Source organism: Cherax quadricarinatus, chromosome 67 (assembly GCF_038502225.1).
Source record: "Cherax quadricarinatus isolate ZL_2023a chromosome 67, ASM3850222v1, whole genome shotgun sequence".
NCBI lineage: Eukaryota > Metazoa > Arthropoda > Malacostraca > Decapoda > Parastacidae > Cherax > Cherax quadricarinatus.
In genome coordinates, this window is record NC_091358.1 from 18,167,863 (window position 1) to 18,186,573 (window position 18,711).

Consider the following 18,711-nt stretch of genomic DNA (forward strand, 5'->3'; position numbering starts at 1 on the left):
CACTGCTACACGCACCTACATCACTGCTACACGCACCTACATCACTGCTACACGCACCTACATCACTGCTACACGCACCTACATCACTGCTACACGCACCTACATCACTGCTACACGCACCTACATCACTGCTACACGCACCTACATCACTGCTACACGCACCTACATCACTGCTACACGCACCTACATCACTGCTACACGCACCTACATCACTGCTACACGCACCTACATCACTGCTACACGCACCTACATCACTGCTACACGCACCTACATCACTGCTACACGCACCTACATCACTGCTACACGCACCTACATCACTGCTACACGCACCTACATCACTGCTACACGCACCTACACTACAACTGCTGCTACATGCACTTACACCACTGTTATATGCACTTACACCACTGCTACATGCACTTATACCACTGCTACATACACTTACATCACTGCTACAAGCAGAAACTAGACCCCAAGAGAACTAACAGAAGTATATCTGCATTTATATCTACAGTTGACTTATTACAATGAAATTTAGGAAATTTGCTTAATATCTCTGGTATCTTATTTTCATTAATAAGAGACCTTGGCTTATCACATAGGTGATTATACTGCACATCTTTATGTTCCTCTAAATGGACAACTAATTACAGTGTTCAGAAAAGTAACCGAAGAGATGACGATGTACTTTCCATTTAGTTTGACCATCGTCTGTATGTCTACCAAACTACCAGAAGTACTTGTTATGAAGTCCAAGCCTGGCTGCTACAATATCAGTCATTATGCGAGTCAAGAGCCTTCAGTGATGACAAAAAATCAGTAATAATTATAGCCAAGCTCAGTGTCATAGGTTAACTTTAATGTCTTTAGTGGCAAACAATTCATTTTGGAGAGTAGAAACCCAGTTGTTAATTCGTATGCTTACCTCAACATAGGTCTTGCCGTTCTTATCTAGGGAGATGACAACAAAACGAAATGTAGCTCTGCCATTAGTGTATATAATTTGTGATATTACTGAGTTAAGTGAGAAATTCCTTGACCAGTTGCCTTTGCAAGTTATTTAAGGAAGGAATTACTAGTACCGATCTCCTTAAAACGAAGCTTCTCTTGATGTCGTTGACCTCACTGTGCCTCGCGTATCAGCTCTTGTTTTTTAACATTTTAGACAACGTAGTTCGTTTTGGTCGACTTGCATATAACTGCAAATACATGTATATTCCATGTGAACTGGGGTAGCAAGGCGGAGAGCCAATGCGATGCAGTGGCTCTCTGTGGGTCGAGGCGTGTGCCCATTACGAAATGAAAACTGTTAGGAGGAAATCCCCAGAATGATGTGCGCTCACAGCTTGGAGACAGGCAGTCCCCCTGTTGGAAGTTACAGCTGCAAGCATGTTGTATACGCCTTTTCAGCAATGGGGCCATCCCAGCTGGACTTTTTGTAGGCCAACGTTTCAATGGGTTTCGGCGCAGCAGCAGCGAGTCACCTACTCACTAACAGCGCTAGTGCTGCTATGATCCTGTATTCTTGGTACACCGTCAAGGTCGTCTGGAAGAATTTACTCTATTATTCTGACTGATGCCATGGCAGAGGATAAGAAAACTGTAGGCTAATTTTGCAGGGTTTGCGTATTCCCAGTCCACCAATCCTGACTAGAAGTGATGCATCCACTGTCCATTTTCACGCTCTTACACAGAAGTAGGCGAGCTTAGGGGACACAGGTATCTGTTGAGCAGGTAGAAGGTATCATGTGCATCACTGCCTCCAGTCTGGCCTTCCATCATCTTGAAGTCCAAGATTCTTTTACTAGAATCAAATCAATGGCATTGAACTATAGAGGAATTCCAAGGAGAGTGCTGTTAGCTGGATCAATTACTAGTTCTCCTGGTAAATTAGTACTATCCTTAATGATATGATAGTTGCTAGAAACTGTTTCTCATTTAGTGTGATTTAAATATAGGGCTAGGTTCTCTCTAATTTCTTTTAGTTTCCCGATTTCCTCCAGGATTGATTCCGTTATGCCAGCCAGAGTAACATTATCCAACAACCAGATGTTGAGTTCAATGGACGGTGTTTGTTTCCTTGATGACCAGACAGAAAAAGAGGAGGGACGAGGGAATCCCCTTGTTGCCCACCTTCACACGAGTCAATTTCATGTTCACCAAACAGGAGTATAGAAGTATCGCTATTGGGTGAAAGAATAAGGGAATGGGAAATGTCAAGAAACTGCCCAGAGAATAGTATCCCATTAATTTAATTAGGGTTTTTTGATCTGAGTCAGGTGCCCACACAGGTGCTGCGTGGGCACCTGCCTCAAAGCCTGGTTGTTTCAGCACTGTCGAAGCCTCGTGACTCAATTCTCACTCCAGATTTGGCAACAAATCGAAGGAGGGTTTTGCCATCCGCAGTGGGTGTAAATCCGCCATCCTTTTTCCTTAGGGCACACAATAATGCATTAACGAAGAGGAGCTTAATAGTCTCAGTGACACCGCTAACCATACGCACAGTAAAGCTGGTGAGCTCAAACTCTCTCAAACATCTCTAAGTCCTAGGTTGAAAATTTGCTTTAAATGTTGTGGCTTTAAACCCGTGAAACCACCTGCTTAACACTGTGGAATCGTCTTGGCATCCTTAGAGATAATGGTATCCTCACTGGTTATTAGTTTCAGTCTTGCAGTAGAATTTCCCTCTTCTATTATTTTTGCTAATTTGTGCCCATATTTTTTGAGGATTCAGGTGTTCTGTTGTTGGCATTTCCTCAGCGGGTGTTTGTCACTTTAGAGGGGAGACGGATGAGGTTATCTATTGCAGACAGACACAAGGCATTAAACTACAGATCTGTGTCACTAAGGTGTATAATACGCAAAGTCATGGAAAAGATCAGGATGAGATCAGTTGAGCATCTAGAAAAAAACAAGCTTATATACGACAACCAGCACGGTTTCAGGGAAGGAAAATCCTGTGTCACACCCTACTGGAGTTTTACGACAAGGTAACAGAAGTTAGAAAAGAGAGAGAGAGGGGTGGATAGACTGCATTTTCTTGGACTGCAAGGAAGCCATTGACACAGTTCCTCACAAGAGATTAGTGCAAAAGCCGGAGGGTCAGACACGCATAACAGGAGAGGCACTGCAATGGATTAGAGAATATCTGACAGGGAAACAACAACGAGTCATGGCACGTGACGAGGTGTCAGAGTGGGTGCCTGTGACGAGCGGGGTTCCACAAGGGCCAGTCCTAGAACTGACTCAGAAGTGTCCCTGTTTGCAGATGATGTGAAGTTAATGAGGAGATTTAAATCGGTCAAGGATCAGGTAGGAATACAAAGAGACCTGGACAGGCTACAAGCCTGGTCTAGTAACTGGCTCATTGAATTTTACCTTGCCAAATGCAAAGTCATGAAGATCGGGAAAGGACAAAGAAGACCGCAGATAGAGTATATTCTAGGTGCCCAAACACTTCAAACCTCACTCAAGGAAAAAGATCTTGGTGTGAGTATAATACCGAGCACATCTTAGGCGCACATCAATCAGAAAACTACTGCAGCATACGGGCGTGTGGCAGACCTAAGAATAGCGTTCCGATACCTCAGTAAGGAATTGTCAGGACTCTGTACACCATATACTTCATGGCCATACTGGAGTATGCAGCACCAGTTTGGAATCCACACCTGGTCAAGCACGTCAAGAAATTAGAGAAAGTGCAAAGGTTTGTAACAAGACTAGTCCCAGAGCTAAGCGAATTATCCTACGAAGTAAGATTAAGGGAAATCGGCCTGACGACACTGGAGGACAGGAGGATCAGGGGAGACATGATAACGACATATAAAACACGGCGAGGGATTGACAAGGGTGACAAAGACAGGATGTTCCAGATGAGACACAGAAACAAGGGGTCACAATTGGAAATTGAAGACTCCTATGAGTCAAAGGGATGTTAGGAAGTATTTCTTCAGTCATAGTTTTCACGAAGTGGAATAGCCTAGAAAGTGACGTAGTGGAAGCAGGAACTATACATAGTTTTAAGGCGAGGTTTGATAAAGCTCATGGAGCAAAGAGAGAGTAGACCTAGTAGCAATCAGTGAAATAGCGATACCAGGAGCTATGACCCCTGCAACCATAAATACGTGAGTACAAATAGGTGTGTACACACCAGCGAAGAGGCAATGCCAGGAACGAAGACTCGACTCCTGCAACCACAAATAGGTGAGTACACACACAGTGGGCACCTGTGACGAGCGGGGTCCCACAGGGGTCAGTCCTAGGACTAGTGCTGTTTTTGGTATATGTAAATGACATGATGGAAGGGATAGACTCAGAAGTGTCCCTGTTCGCAAATAATGTGAAGTTAATGAGGAGAATTAAATCAGATGAGGATCAGGTAGGATTATAAAGAGACCTGGACAGGCTGGACACGTGGTCCAACAACTGGCTTCTCGAATTCAACCCCGCCAAATGCAAAGTCATGAAGATTGGGGAGGGACAAGCAGATCGCAGACAGAGTATAGGCTAGGTGGCCAAAGACTGCAAACCTCACGCAAGGAGAAAGATCTTGGGGTGAGCATAACACCGAGCACGTCTCCGGAAGCACACATCAACCAGATAACTGCTGCAGCATATGGGCGCCTGAGAATAACGTTCCGTTACCTTAGTAAGGAATCGTTCAAGACACTCTACACTGTGTACGTCAGGCCCATACTGGAGTATGCAGCACCAGTTTGGAACCCACACCTGGTGAAACACGTCAAGAAATTAGAGAAGGTGCAAAGGTTTGCAACAAAGTTAGTTCCGGAGCTAAGGGGAATGTCCTACGAAGAAAGGTTGAGGGAAATCGTCCTGACGCGCTGGAGGACGGGAAGGTCAGGGAAGACATGATAACGACACAGAAACAAGGGGTCACAACTGGAAGCTGAAGACTCAGATGAGTCAACGGGATGTTAGGAAGTACTTCTTCAATCATAGAGTTGTCAGGAAGTGGAATAGTCTAGCAAGTGATGTAGTGGAGGCAGGAACCATACATAGCTTTAAGATGAGGTATGACAAAGCTCAGGGAGCGAAGAGAGAGAGGACCTAGCAGCGATCAGTGAAGAGGGGGGGTCAGGAGCTGAGTCTTGACCCCTGCAACCACAAATAGGTGAGTACAAATACGTGAGAGTACACACACACACACACACACACACACACACACACACACACACACACACACACACACATACACACACACACAAACACCAGGTGATAAGGCTGAGGAAAGAAGGTGGGGAACTCTCAAGAAACGATCAAGAAGTATGTGAGGAGCTCAATATGAGTTTTAAGGAAGTATTTACAGTGGAGACAACAGGAAGGCCTCTGGGGGACAGAACAGAGGGGCACACCAGCAAGGAATATACCAACAAGTGTTGGATGACATACAAATGAGGAGGTGAAGAAGCTGCTAAGGGACATCGATACCTCAAAAGCAATGGGACCGGACATCTCCCCGTGGGTCCTTAGAGAGGGAACGGATATGCTGTGTGTGCCACTTACCACAATATTCAACACATCCCTGGATACTCGGTAACTACCTGAGGTATGGAAGACGGCCGCTGTATTCTTATTTTTAAAAAAAGAAACAGAAAAGAGGCACTAAACTATAGACCTGTGTCACTGACGTGCATAGTGTGCAAAGTTGTGGAGAAAATTATCACGAGGAGAGTGGTGGAGCACCTGGAACGGAACAGGAGTGTAAACGCCAACCAGCACGGATTCATGGAAGGGAAATCCTGTGTCACAAACCTTCTGAGTTTTATGATAAAGTAACATAAGTAAGACACGAGAGAGAGGGGTGGGTTGATTGCATCTTCTTGGACTGCAAGAAGGTCTTTGACACAGTTCCTCACAAGAGATTAGTGCTGAAGATACAGGATCAGGCGCATATAACAGGAAGAGCACTCCAGTGGATCAGAGAATACCTGACAGGGAGCCAACAACTAGTTATGGTACGTGATGAAGTATCACAGTGGGCACCTGTGACGAGCGGGGTCCCACAGGGGTCGGTCCTAGGACCAGTGCTATTTTTGGCATATGTGAACGACATGATGGAAGTGTTAGACTCAGAAGTGTCCCTGCTCGCAGATGATGTGAATTTAACGAGGAGAATTAAATCAGATGAGGATCAGGCAGGACTTCAAAGAGACCTGGACAGACTGGACACCTGGTCCAGCAACTGGCTTCTCGAATTTAACCTCGCCAAATGCAAAGTCATGAAGATCGAGGAAGGGCACAGAAGACCGCAGACGGAGTATAGGCTAGGTGCCCAAAGACTGCAAACCTCGCTCAAGGAGAAAGATCTTGGGGTGAGTATAACACCGAGCATGTCTCCGGAAGCACACATCAACCATGTAACTGCTGCAGCATATGGGCGCCTGGCAAACCTGAGAACAGCGTTCCGATACCATAGTAAGGAATCGTTCAAGACACTGTACACCGTGTACGCCAGGCCCATACTGGAGTATGCAGCACCTGTTTGGAATCTGCACTTGGTCAAGCACGTCAAGTAATTAGAGAAAGTGCAAAGGTTTGGGACAAGGTTAGTTCTAGAGCTAAGGAGAATGTCCTATGAAGAAAGGTTAAGGGAAATCGGCCTGACGACACAGGAGGACAGGAGGGTCTGGGGAGACATGATAACGACATATAAAATACTGCGTGGAATAGACAAGGTGGACAAAGACAGGATGTTCCAGGGAAGGGACACAGAAAGAAGGGGTCACAATTGGAAGTTGAAGACTCAGATGAGTCAAAGGGATGTTAGAAAGTATTTCTTCAGTCATAGAGTTGTCAGGCAGTGGAATAGCCTAGAAAGTGACGTTGTGGAGGCGGGAACAATACATAGTTTTAAGACGAGGTTTGATAATGCTCATAGAGCAGGGAGAGAGAGAGGATCCAGTAGCAACCAGTGAAGAGGCGGGGCCAGGAGCTAAAACTCTACCCCTGTAACCACAAATAGGTGAGTGCACACACACACACACACACACACACACACACACACACACACACACACACAACAGGCCTAATGTCTAATCGACATGTGCCTATGACAAAATGGTAACTAACACACACACACACACACACGCACACACTGGCTGAGGATCATCCTAGGATGCCTTCGTAGTGCCAAAATTTTAAATATGCGGAAAGAACTAATATTCCAAGCATCATATATCGTGTTACAGAAAGAAATGTCCTCATCGGGGTCAATATGCTCAGGCAAACCATTCAAACCCTTACACAGAAGCCCTCCAAACTGTTCTTTGCGCTGGGCAACACTCCTCCAGATGAATAAAAAAAAATGGAACTGACCTCCGCAAGAACCTGATACATGATCTATGTCAAGTAAGACAACAGCGGCACTTCTCTGCTCCATAGGATATTAACCCATTCCAAACTACCATCCCTCCATTTCCCCCCTCCCCCCAAAAACTTCGACCTCAAGCCAAACAAGATGCCTTAAATTGCATTGATAACTTAGTTACACTGCACACACACTTTCAAAAAGTATTTATGTTGATGTTTCTGTTCAGCAGTCCACTGGTGCAGCTGGTAGTGCTGCTGTTGCCATACAGAGTGATGATTCTCATAAAGAAACTGGAGCACGCATCAATAACTGGGCCTCTACCTTTCAAACAGAACTGTTTGCCATACTCCTTACGCTCAAATGCGTCCATTTATCGAAGGCTGACACTTAAATTGTATCTGATTCACTATCATCTATAAATGCTCTCAACTCATTAAGTATAAATTTTGCCATGCTTGCGTCAGAAGCCAGACACAGGTATGCTAGGATAGTGGATAGAGGAGTCCGAGTGCACCTGTGGATTCCATCTCACACTGGTCTTCAGATGCATGAAAGAACCGATGAATTGGCTAAGTTATTTGCTTTCAAAGAGGGGGTAGATTCCAATCTTGGCTTGTCAATCAGTAGTTTGAGAGCAATAATAAGAAAAGAGCTTCAAATCAGCCTTTCTGATTTAAGACTGAAGGAGACTGATACCAGTTACTCCATCTATCATCATTCAGTCATGCAGGAGGAGCCACATGTCTATGGTGCATCCAACAAAATGGGCATCTTTGGCAGGTTAAAACACCACCATCAGATAAAGACCAAACGAGATGTAAACTTTGCAAGATGGTCTATTGCCTCATATGTACTGGAATGCGATAAAATCAATGAATTCAGAGACTACTCACTCAGAAATGTTCAGGATATGTCAAGGTATTTTATCTACAGCGGTATATTGCAAACCATTCTGGAAATATGCCCTGATTTTGCTCACTGTAAATAAAGCTAATATTTGCATTAAAAACTCGTTGCACTTGTGATCGGGTGTAGCCGTGCAAATGGTCCATTATCCTTGTAACATCTTCAGCTATCAAAACTGAGACCCAGTCCCTGGACCTATTATGTACCTCTGTAATCTCTTTGACTACCGCCCGAGGGATAGGTATGGGGTGCATATTGAAGATATTAAACTAACACACGCACATACACAACACCAAGTGCAAAGTCATGAAGATTGGGGAAGGTCAAAGACTGCAGACAGAGTACAGGCTAGGAGGTCAAAGGCTACAAACCTGACTCAAGGAAAAGGATCTTGGGTGAGTATAATACCGAGTACATCTCCCGACGCACACGTCAACCAAATGACTGCTGCAGCTTATGGGTGCCTGATAAACCTAAGAATCGCGTTTCGACACCAAGTAAGGAACCATTCATGACACTGTACACCGTGCAGCACCAGTACGAGCCCACACCTGGTGAAGCACGTCAAGAGATTAGAAAAGTGCAAAGGTTTGCAACAAGACTAGTCCCGGAGCTAAGGGGTATGTCGTATGAGAAGAGGTTCAGGGAACTCAACCTGACGACACTAAACGACAGAAGGGATCCTCTTGATGTTGGTGTGATGATCGTGATGTTAGTGTAATGTTCATGATGTTGATGTTACGCTCATGAGGTTGGTGTAATGTTTATGATGTCGGTGTAATGTTCATGATATTTCTGCAGTGTTAATGATTATGTGATGTTCATAATAAGGCTCTCGATCCAGGAGAATGAACCTAGTAGCGACCAGAAAAGAGGTTGGGCCAGGAGCTAAGACTAGATCCCTACAACCACATATAGATGATGGACAAAATACTGAGAGGAATTGACAAGGTGGATAGGGACAGAATGTTTTAGAGATGGGACACAACAACAAGGGATAACAACTGAAAGTGGAAAACTCAGATTAGTCACAGGGATTTTAAGAAGTATTTCTTCAGCAGTAGAGTTGACAGGAAGTGAAACAATCTGGAGAGTGATGTAATGGAGGCAGGATTCCTACACAGCTTTAAGAAGAAGTACGATAAAGTTCTTGGAGCAGTAAGTGTGTGGACCTATTAGTGAACATCGAAGAGGCGGGGCCAGGAAATGTGACTCGACCCCTGCAACCATAAATAGGAGAGTACACACATGCACACACACAAAAAAACATATAGATCAAGTTTCTATCTATAAGTGTCTTTGAAAACGGGTAACTAAGTGGTGGCACTGGGCCACCACGCAGGCTCTGGCGGGAAGAATCCTGAGAAACAAACATAACTAATGGGTGAGTATTGGCTGGAGGAGGGAAAGTGAAGTGAGACATAGGTGTGGGGGATAATGGTTGAGGAGAGACAGTGAATAACTAGTTCCTCTAGCAACATTCGTCTACCATCCCATAGAGGAAAGTCCTGAGTCATAATCAATGAAAATGGGCCTTGGTATCATATGCTGACAGTGAGAATTCTCAGAAATCATAGTTATATTTAATTCTCATGGAGGTGAGACTGACCCCTGTGGCTCGATTGAAAACGCGCTCAGCTTATAGTTCAATCCCCAGTACAGGCGGAAATGTAGGGCATGTTTTTTTACACCTACAGCATTTGTTTACTTATCAGTAAGTAGGTACCTGGATGTTAGTCGGATGTCATGGAGGCATCATGAAGAGCCCCAAAGGAAATAAGACGGGTAATCCATGATGAAGCACCGACTTTATTGGGTTATCATGTGTGGTTAACCCTCCGGGTTGAAAATCCAAACAAAATCATAGCATATATTATCATTTGATGGTAACGCCACCTAATGATAAGCCAGCGCACTGCCCTGGGGGAGGAGGGAGGACCAGGGATAGGAGGCGAGGGAAGCGACTTTCTGTGCTCACTAACGGAGGACATCACTACTCCAGCAGTGCAAGAAAAGATTTATTCGGATGTTTATTCCATAGAATAAGTCACTTAGGATAGCCCAAGAAAGTCAGCGCGTCATCATGGGCTGTCTTATTTCCATTATGGTTCTATAATCTTATTCCCTGAGAGAAATGGTACCCAGAAAGGTGTTAAATTCTCCAAATTCCTTCCTTTAGGAAAACAAAGAAATAGAAAAAAATTAACCAATTAATAATCAAAAAATATATATAAAATTTGAGAAAAAATGTGAGTTTGTTTTAATAATAAATATAAAAATATAAATTAGAATTAATCTAACTGAAACAAGATTGAAAGAGAAAGAATAAATTATAATAGCCAAATCCAACAAAATATAAATTTCTGGTATTTTGAAAGCTCCGACGATGCTAGGTGGAATACGGACGAAGTCTACAGAATTCAGACAATTTTCTATTTACAGCTAGGTGATGTTGAGGCTAGTAGATTCGAGCAAGACAGCAGTATCGTAGAAACTAGAATATGATCGGAATGGAGCTCTGGTCAAGACAGATGTTCAGACTAGTACAGTTGGCCAGGAAATCCCTATCGTAGCCTCAGCCCATGATAGGAAATAGAACTCTGGTCTAGAAACAGCGTTACTATGAAGACAGCTCCTCGTAATCTGTATATTTGAGCTACCCGACGCCAGTCCTACGGGTTAAGAAAATATAAGTTACTAGAGGCTGCAAAGGTTATGTCACTGAGACATGAGTAGCCCCATTAAACCTAAGCCAATGCAGGTACGTAACTTAATATAATGAACAATCCCGAAAACTAGTTACCCGGAGGAGAATCGGTAGAGTGGCATTACTGGCTTACCCCGGCTGATAGGTGTTGACGGTCATAACCCCGAGGAGTCGTTTACCCATAAAAATTTATATAATATACTATCATTCCTCACGTCCCCCACGATGCGACTTATACCAGTCGACTAACACCCAAGAACTTATAAATTGCTAAGTGAAAAGATGCAGCCGGTATAAATAAACATATCCAACTTTTGCACCCGCTCCGGGGATTAAACCACACTCAATATGTATGTTTGTTACACATATATTGTACCACAGAGTTTGACCCTCACCACTGGGAACAGTATTCACAATATTCGCAGGATGCGCTGACTAATTCAGAAATAACGGCCTGATGTAGAGACGTGTCACTACTATGTAATCTTCGGTGAATAGTGACTATGATGTCTGCTGAAACTGGACTTTGGTAATCACGTTGAATCCTTGTTTCAAGACCAAATATATAAAGCATTCCAGCCTGCCGACCTTCCTCCATGCTGCCATGTGTGTGTGTACTCACCTAGTTGTACTCACCTAGTGTGTGTGTGAGTAGGAGGCAGAGAGTGTGTTTTCCTGGGGCTGGGATGAAGGATATTGTTAGCCGTCTGGATGACATTATGAGAGGTAATGGGAGAAATCCTATTATCTGTCTCAGTGCTGGAGGCAACGATGTTGGCAGACCTAGGAGTGAGGACCTGATTAGCAGGTATAGGTTAGCAACAGAGATAATTAGGAGGAAGGGTGGGAACCCTGTCATATGTGGTGTTTTGCCAAGGAGAGGAGTTGGAAATGAATGGTTGTCCAGGGCAATTGGTGGACAAATACTGTAAGGAAAATGCAGTAACATTCATTGACAACTGGGACCTATTCTATGGCAGAAATAACATGTATGCCAGGGATGGGGTTCACTTATCTAGGTTTGGGGTGGGAGCACTGGCCAACGCAGTGGAGGGAGTTGTTACGTCTTTAAACTAGGAATAGTTAATGGTATGGGTTTTGGCGGGAAAACAGTCCCAGTGTAGTAATATGAGTACTAGGAGAACTAGTAATAGGCAAAACGAGGTGGATATTGGAAAGCCAGTGGCACTAGGTGACAAGGACAGTAATAGGTTTAGTGGAATAACAGAAAGGAGCAGGAAGGGTAAAGAGAAAGGAGGGTCCTTAAATATATATTACACAAATAGTCGTAGTGCTAGGAATAAGATGGACGAGTTGAGACTAGTTGCAAATGCAGGTAACATTGATGTATTTGCCTTAACTGAGACGTGGTTTAATACGAAAAATCGGAACATGCCTGCTGAATGTCACATACAGGGATTTAAATTGTTCCAAGCAGACAGAAGTATCGGGAAGGATGGGGTGGCACTGTATGTCCGAGATCGCTTGAACTGTTGCATAAAAACGGGTATTAAGTCTGAAGTAACACATACAGAGTCTGTTTGGAAAGAATTTTCAGAGGGACATGGAAAATTTATTTTAGGTGTTATATACCGTCCCCCAAACTTAGATAGGGACCAAGGGAGACTACTATGGGAGGAAATTGTTAAGGCCACAAGGCACGATAATGTAACTTGACTCACGAAATCGTAATGACACGATTGCAAACAAACCATACCACGGGCGGCATATTCATGTCGAAACGTTTCGCCTACTCAGTAGGCTTCTTCAGTCGAGGACAGAAGAGTTAGCAGAAGCAGTAGAAACATGAAGACGATGTAATCAGTCCATCACTCTTGAAGACGTAGTTATGAGGTGGTCAGTCCCTCAACCTGGGGAAGAGTTTTGCACCATAGTTTAGAACGTTGTATATTTTATATACTTAATCAAATTTGCCTACATAGGCTAAAAAGGTTAGATTAGCCTACGTTAATGTCAGTTAATCAAGTTAAAATTATTTAACCAATTATAGCCTTTATTAACACCAATAAAAATACTTTAGGAAGGTAAGGCCACATTATGATTTGATGTGTGAACAGGTAAGGAAGGAGTGTCGTTTAGATTATAAAGGTCAGTTTTGGTCTCCATGTTACAGGATAGGCATAAATGGCCTGAAAAAGTGCAGCGAGGGATGACAAAGTTATTTACCTGTGTCAAACTTTTGTGTGTGTGTGTGTGTGTGTGTGTGTGTGTGTGTGTGTGTGTGTGTGTGTGTGTGTGTGTGTGTGTGTGTGTGTGAGTGTGTGTGTGCCTTAAGGCTTTAAGTCTGTCTTCATACGGGAGATTCCTTATATAGTAAATCATTTTAGTTATTCTTCTCTGTATGTTCTCTAATGAGTCTATATCTATCCTGGTGCAAGGAGACCAAAACTGAGCTGCATAATCCAAATGAGGCCTCGCTAGTGATGTATAGAGCTGTAAAACTTTTAAAGTCTTTTATTGAAGTGAAAGTTGACCAGTTCGAGGGGATTCTTAATTAGAGGTTCGTAAGTTTCAGTATCTCTTAGTAAATTGTTCATCTAAAACGACAAACAAGTTAGATTTATTAGCTTTCCCTTATGAAGAGGAACATAATTGAATCCTCTCTCATCAAACATGATAGGAATGCATTATATAATTCAAGTGATGGAATGTACGAACTCGACAGGTATTTAGTCAATTGTGAACAATCTTAAGTAAGGATGCTGTACAAAATCCCCAGATTGTCCATCATGTTGTGCACATCCTTAAGCAAGGATGCTATGAAAAATCCCCAGATTTCTCATCATGCACGAGTCCTCGTGAGGATTTGGTGATGTTAGACCCACGTTCTCCACAACTTCCTTCATGTTTCACCCATCCCATCCATCTGGGTCACAGTACAAATAACATCATGAGATATAACATGCCTCATGTGGTGCAGGGAAGACTATGCCTGTGTTAGCGATAATTTTCTCTGATTTAGTTTGGAGGGTACACTATGATAAAATGTTCCACGCATTTCGCACGTCGGACATTGCATTCCACCTTCGGTAATTGCGTTCCACCTTCGGTAGTGCCTTATATGGGAAATTCCATAGTATTAATAAGTTTTCCGTAGGCTCTACGTATGAGTACAGTTGCAAACGTGCGTACAAGTGCGGTTATACAAGTTTATGCGACTACAACTTACATAAAGTGTACATATGAGTTTCTTAGGATAGCTTAGGGAAGGTAGGTGTCCAGGTACGAAGAAACAGTACAATTGTCATGGAGCAGAATGGATAACAATAGATAATTATGTTGTTAAACATTGCGCCTGAGATAAATTACCTGCATGAGGTTCACAGGCATTAACCTGAATTATTACATACAAGTAATTTGGGTAAGGTGTAACAAAAAGCAGTAATTACTTACCAGGGTTAGTTACATCTCTGAGGTAAGTGGGACTTAGTCACAGTAGGTCACAAATAGCCACACCAGGTCACAAATAGCCACACCTTCAATGGCCGCTGTAATGAAGCATATCAGCCCCTCGAGTATTACTTATGGTAAGGTGTGATAAATATTCGTTGTAAAAATTTCATGACTGCCCTTACTGTGTTTCTTTACCTGTTTACTATGTGCATGGTTCTGTAACTCAGGTGTAGGAAATAAATGCAGCTTAATTAAAAGATTAGATAAGTAATGTCATCTGCCATCATTGTTCTATTGAACGTAATGCAAAACAAAGTCAAATGTCTAATTGAGAAAGTATCATCAGTATTTCTTCTTCTTCTTCTTCTTCTTCTTCTTCTTCTTCTTCTTCTTCTTCTTCTTCTTCTTCTTCTTCTTCTTCTTCTTCTTCTTCTTCTTCTTCTTCTTCTTCTTATTATTATTATTATTATTGTAGTCACCTCTAAATGATGTGTAAATATCATTATTACTGAAAAAGCTGTAAATTAACTTCAGAAAATGTATTGGAGTATGTAGATCCGTGCACGTTGATGTTCCATTATTGTGGGTTCCAATATGTTTTCACTAGAATTTCTGCTTAGCGGTAATACAGTGTATAAAGTTATTTTTTTTATGTATCTGATTATGTTTTATTGGAATAATTACTGTAAATAGAAATAAGGTTTTGTGAAGAGTTGGTGTTCTGTTCAACAAGTGCCACTCTCGCCCGTTTGTCAGCTTAAGCAGTCTTTTTCGACTACTCATGTACATCAGTCTGCTGCTAACAAGTGAGATCGTAACCTGTGTTAATGTGGGTATAAGTAGAGAAGCCCAGATATTAACAGAAGTAAATTTGTGGGAGATAACCACTGGGAGGAACAAGCCTCTAGCCGGCATCTTTTGTGTTACTCTAGGTAAGGGCTATTACTGCGTATGCCTAATAATTTGGCCTTATTATTAGCTTAAATGATACCTGTATATTGTATGGTTAGAGTAAATTGTAAGAATAGTGATAATTTAAGGTGTAAATGTTTATGTATGACTCATGTAACTAACTACCCTATGCCAGCCTTGTCCTCATCATTATACTAGCCTATTTTAACCTAACTCTTTTTAAATCTGTTTTCCTTTTAAAATTTTACAAGATTTATGCTGTGAAACAAAAAAATACACTCTTTCACTTACGAAAGTTACAGAAAAGCCCTACACCACTTTACTTACAAGGTGGGAATAAAATGAACTGTCGTTTACACCCAGACAACAAGAAGTAGACCATCTTGTATTGAATACTGTGACGATGTTAAGCAAGGAGGGGAATCACGCTGAAGTCTGCATTTAGAGACGGCACCAGGGTTCAAGTGCGCATGAGGGCTCAGATTGGCTTCAGGAGACGAACAGGAAATGTGTTTTGTGGGGGCATTGCCCTAAACAAAGGAACAATAGTGTTCAGCGTTTGACTCTTGTACTATCTCAGAAATTCGCGGTAGAACTAATGATAAACTGAAGTGTAACAGGTCTTCCTGTTGTGAAATACCAGAAAGCAAAACAAATATCTTGATTTTAGTGTAGTGTAACAGTGCGAGTGTATGCAGAACTTTCCCAACTGAGTGGAGAACAGACAGTGCAACATTCAACGAGATGCTACAACTCCAATCAAGACACCTATATCGAGGTCAGATTTTCCCTACCAAGCCATGGAAAATTTCTGAGTCATACAAATACCCAGGTAAGTCTAGACATACCTGCTCCTAGGTAGGTCGGTTGCAGCTGATAGGGGCAAGCCTTGCCTAGATTTACCAGTAGACCTCGTAATGGATGGGCCATTGAGCTTAACCAAGTAAGCGAAAATCCAGTCAGCATTAAGGACCAGTATCAGAAATGCTGCAACATATGCTCCTTTGGGACCACTATTTATATATATATATATATATATATATATATATATATATATATATATATATATATATATATATATATATATATATATATATTATATATATATATATATATATATATATATATATATATATATATATATATATATATATATATATATATATATAATATATATATATATATATATATATATATAATAATGTATGTATGTATATAATATATGGGGTCCACCTCTCGTGTAAATTGTGGGAACCATAACCTTGGAAAAGTGGATAAAAAGACTTCAAAGAAGAATATTTGGATTTCTTCCTGAAACACTACACAAATAACCCCCACATAGAAGAGAGGAGCTTACGACGACGTTTCGGTCCGGGTTATTTGTGTATCGTTCCAGTCACGGTATTGTGCCCCCTTTTTTTTTGTTATTCTTCCTGAAGTCATTTCAGTATTCCACTTCCCTACCACCCCATCTTTTCTTTCTTTTTTACCAATAGGTATATTTTATTTCATAATATGGTACAAAAGATTTAAGAGATACATTGTTGATATAAAGATGGCATATACAGTGCATGAGGTGTGAGAGATACGTGTCTTATATATATATATATATATATATATATATATATATATATATATATATATATATATATATATATATATATATATATATGCATGCAAACAATCACAAACGGGCGATCTTAACTATACAAGACAAGCCACGGGGGTGGAAATCTTTAGCTCAAGTACTTTCACACTTCTTAGTGCGTCATCAGGAGCTATGCAATGTTGCAAGAGAGCAACTAAAGCAGGGAGAGAGTCCTCAGAGTAGCGTTGTGCGAATGTGTCACTGGCCATATATATATATATATATATATATATATATATATATATATATATATATATATATATATATATATATATATATATATATATATATATATATATATATATATATATATATATGTGTATAATGTGTGTGTGTTCATTTACTGAGTTACATGACTGAAACTGTTAATTAGTGTCGGTCTTCCATCAAGAGAAACTCCAGCCGTCTCTCTGTAATATAATTTTTTGGGTATCTGTTAGCAGGAGTGAATAATAAGGCATGGAGATGACGTCTTCTTTATTGTGTTCGTTGTACACAGTGTGTTTAACTTACCCTGGGGCCCAACCTGCTATGGGAGAGAGAGGAATGGCTTGTTATCTCTAGGTTGGAGTGACGCCAAGTGAGGCAGAGAGAGGGTAGTGCAGGCTGAGCACGGTAGGCTCATGGCCGTTAGATGTCATCACCGGCGTGACGCAAAATATAAAGGCCACACGACAAGAAATATAAACTCCAACTGGGTATACATCGCTCAGCCACCTACCCACGGTCGTCCTCGACCGTGACAAGAGACTGAAAAAAACTTGGTCTCTCTCTCGCAGGAACAGGGCACAGAACAAAATAAAAACATACATATACACGTGGACATCGATCAAAATAATTTCCTACAGGGAGGGAAGAAAAAAAAGGGGGTGTTATTAAAAAAAGTGGTCCAAGGCAGTGAGCCTCGGAGACATTAGTGCACGCCTTCCTGTGTTTGGACAGATACTGCAACGCATCATTAGACATCACTGCATTTGAGCTATGAAACAGTGAAGCAGGGTTCACTCAACCTGGGGCACAATCTGCTGGTGCCCTTGAGTGAGGCGTCGTCAGTACTCGATAACTGGGCAGGATTTCTTCTGGCAAGAGACTCAGGAGGACATTTTTCGACTGGTACTGTCGCTGGGGCCGTCACTGCTGAGGACTCGGTGCAGCACAGCTTAGTGGTGCCGGCAAGAGTGGGTGAGTCATAGCGGGGACGACTCTGACCAGGATAAATGATCCAGAACACCTGATGTTCACTGAGCCAGTGTGCCTTGTCACCACACTTGATATGACACGGTAGCAGACTCCAGAACTTGATGATGACACTTACGCCGTATTACAAACTTCTATTTGAAGAAAAAGGTAAGGAAGACTTCCTTCCCCTGAAGTATGAATATTGTCTTACTGGGAGGAGTCATGACAGGACATCAATCAACTTATGTCCTGCTTAATAAAAGCTGCCACCGTATCTGAATGTTATTAAATCATTATAATCAACATTCACCTAGCACACTGTGAATGAAATAAATCCCCCCTTTATTCCGGAAACATTTTAATCATTATTAGGAAAATAATTGATGGAAAAACATAAAAATCACGAAAATATAATCAAGTGGGGAAATTAAAGTATGCACAAAATTCAAACAATTTACTTAATTATGAACACAAACATGAAATACTTCAAAACTGAATGAAGACACTGAAAAAGTAAAAGATAAATTAATATACAAAGAGCATTTTTCAAGACTTTTTTGCAGACTTCCTCTGATCTACACTGATCCTATGTAATATGAGCAGAATAAAAACAGA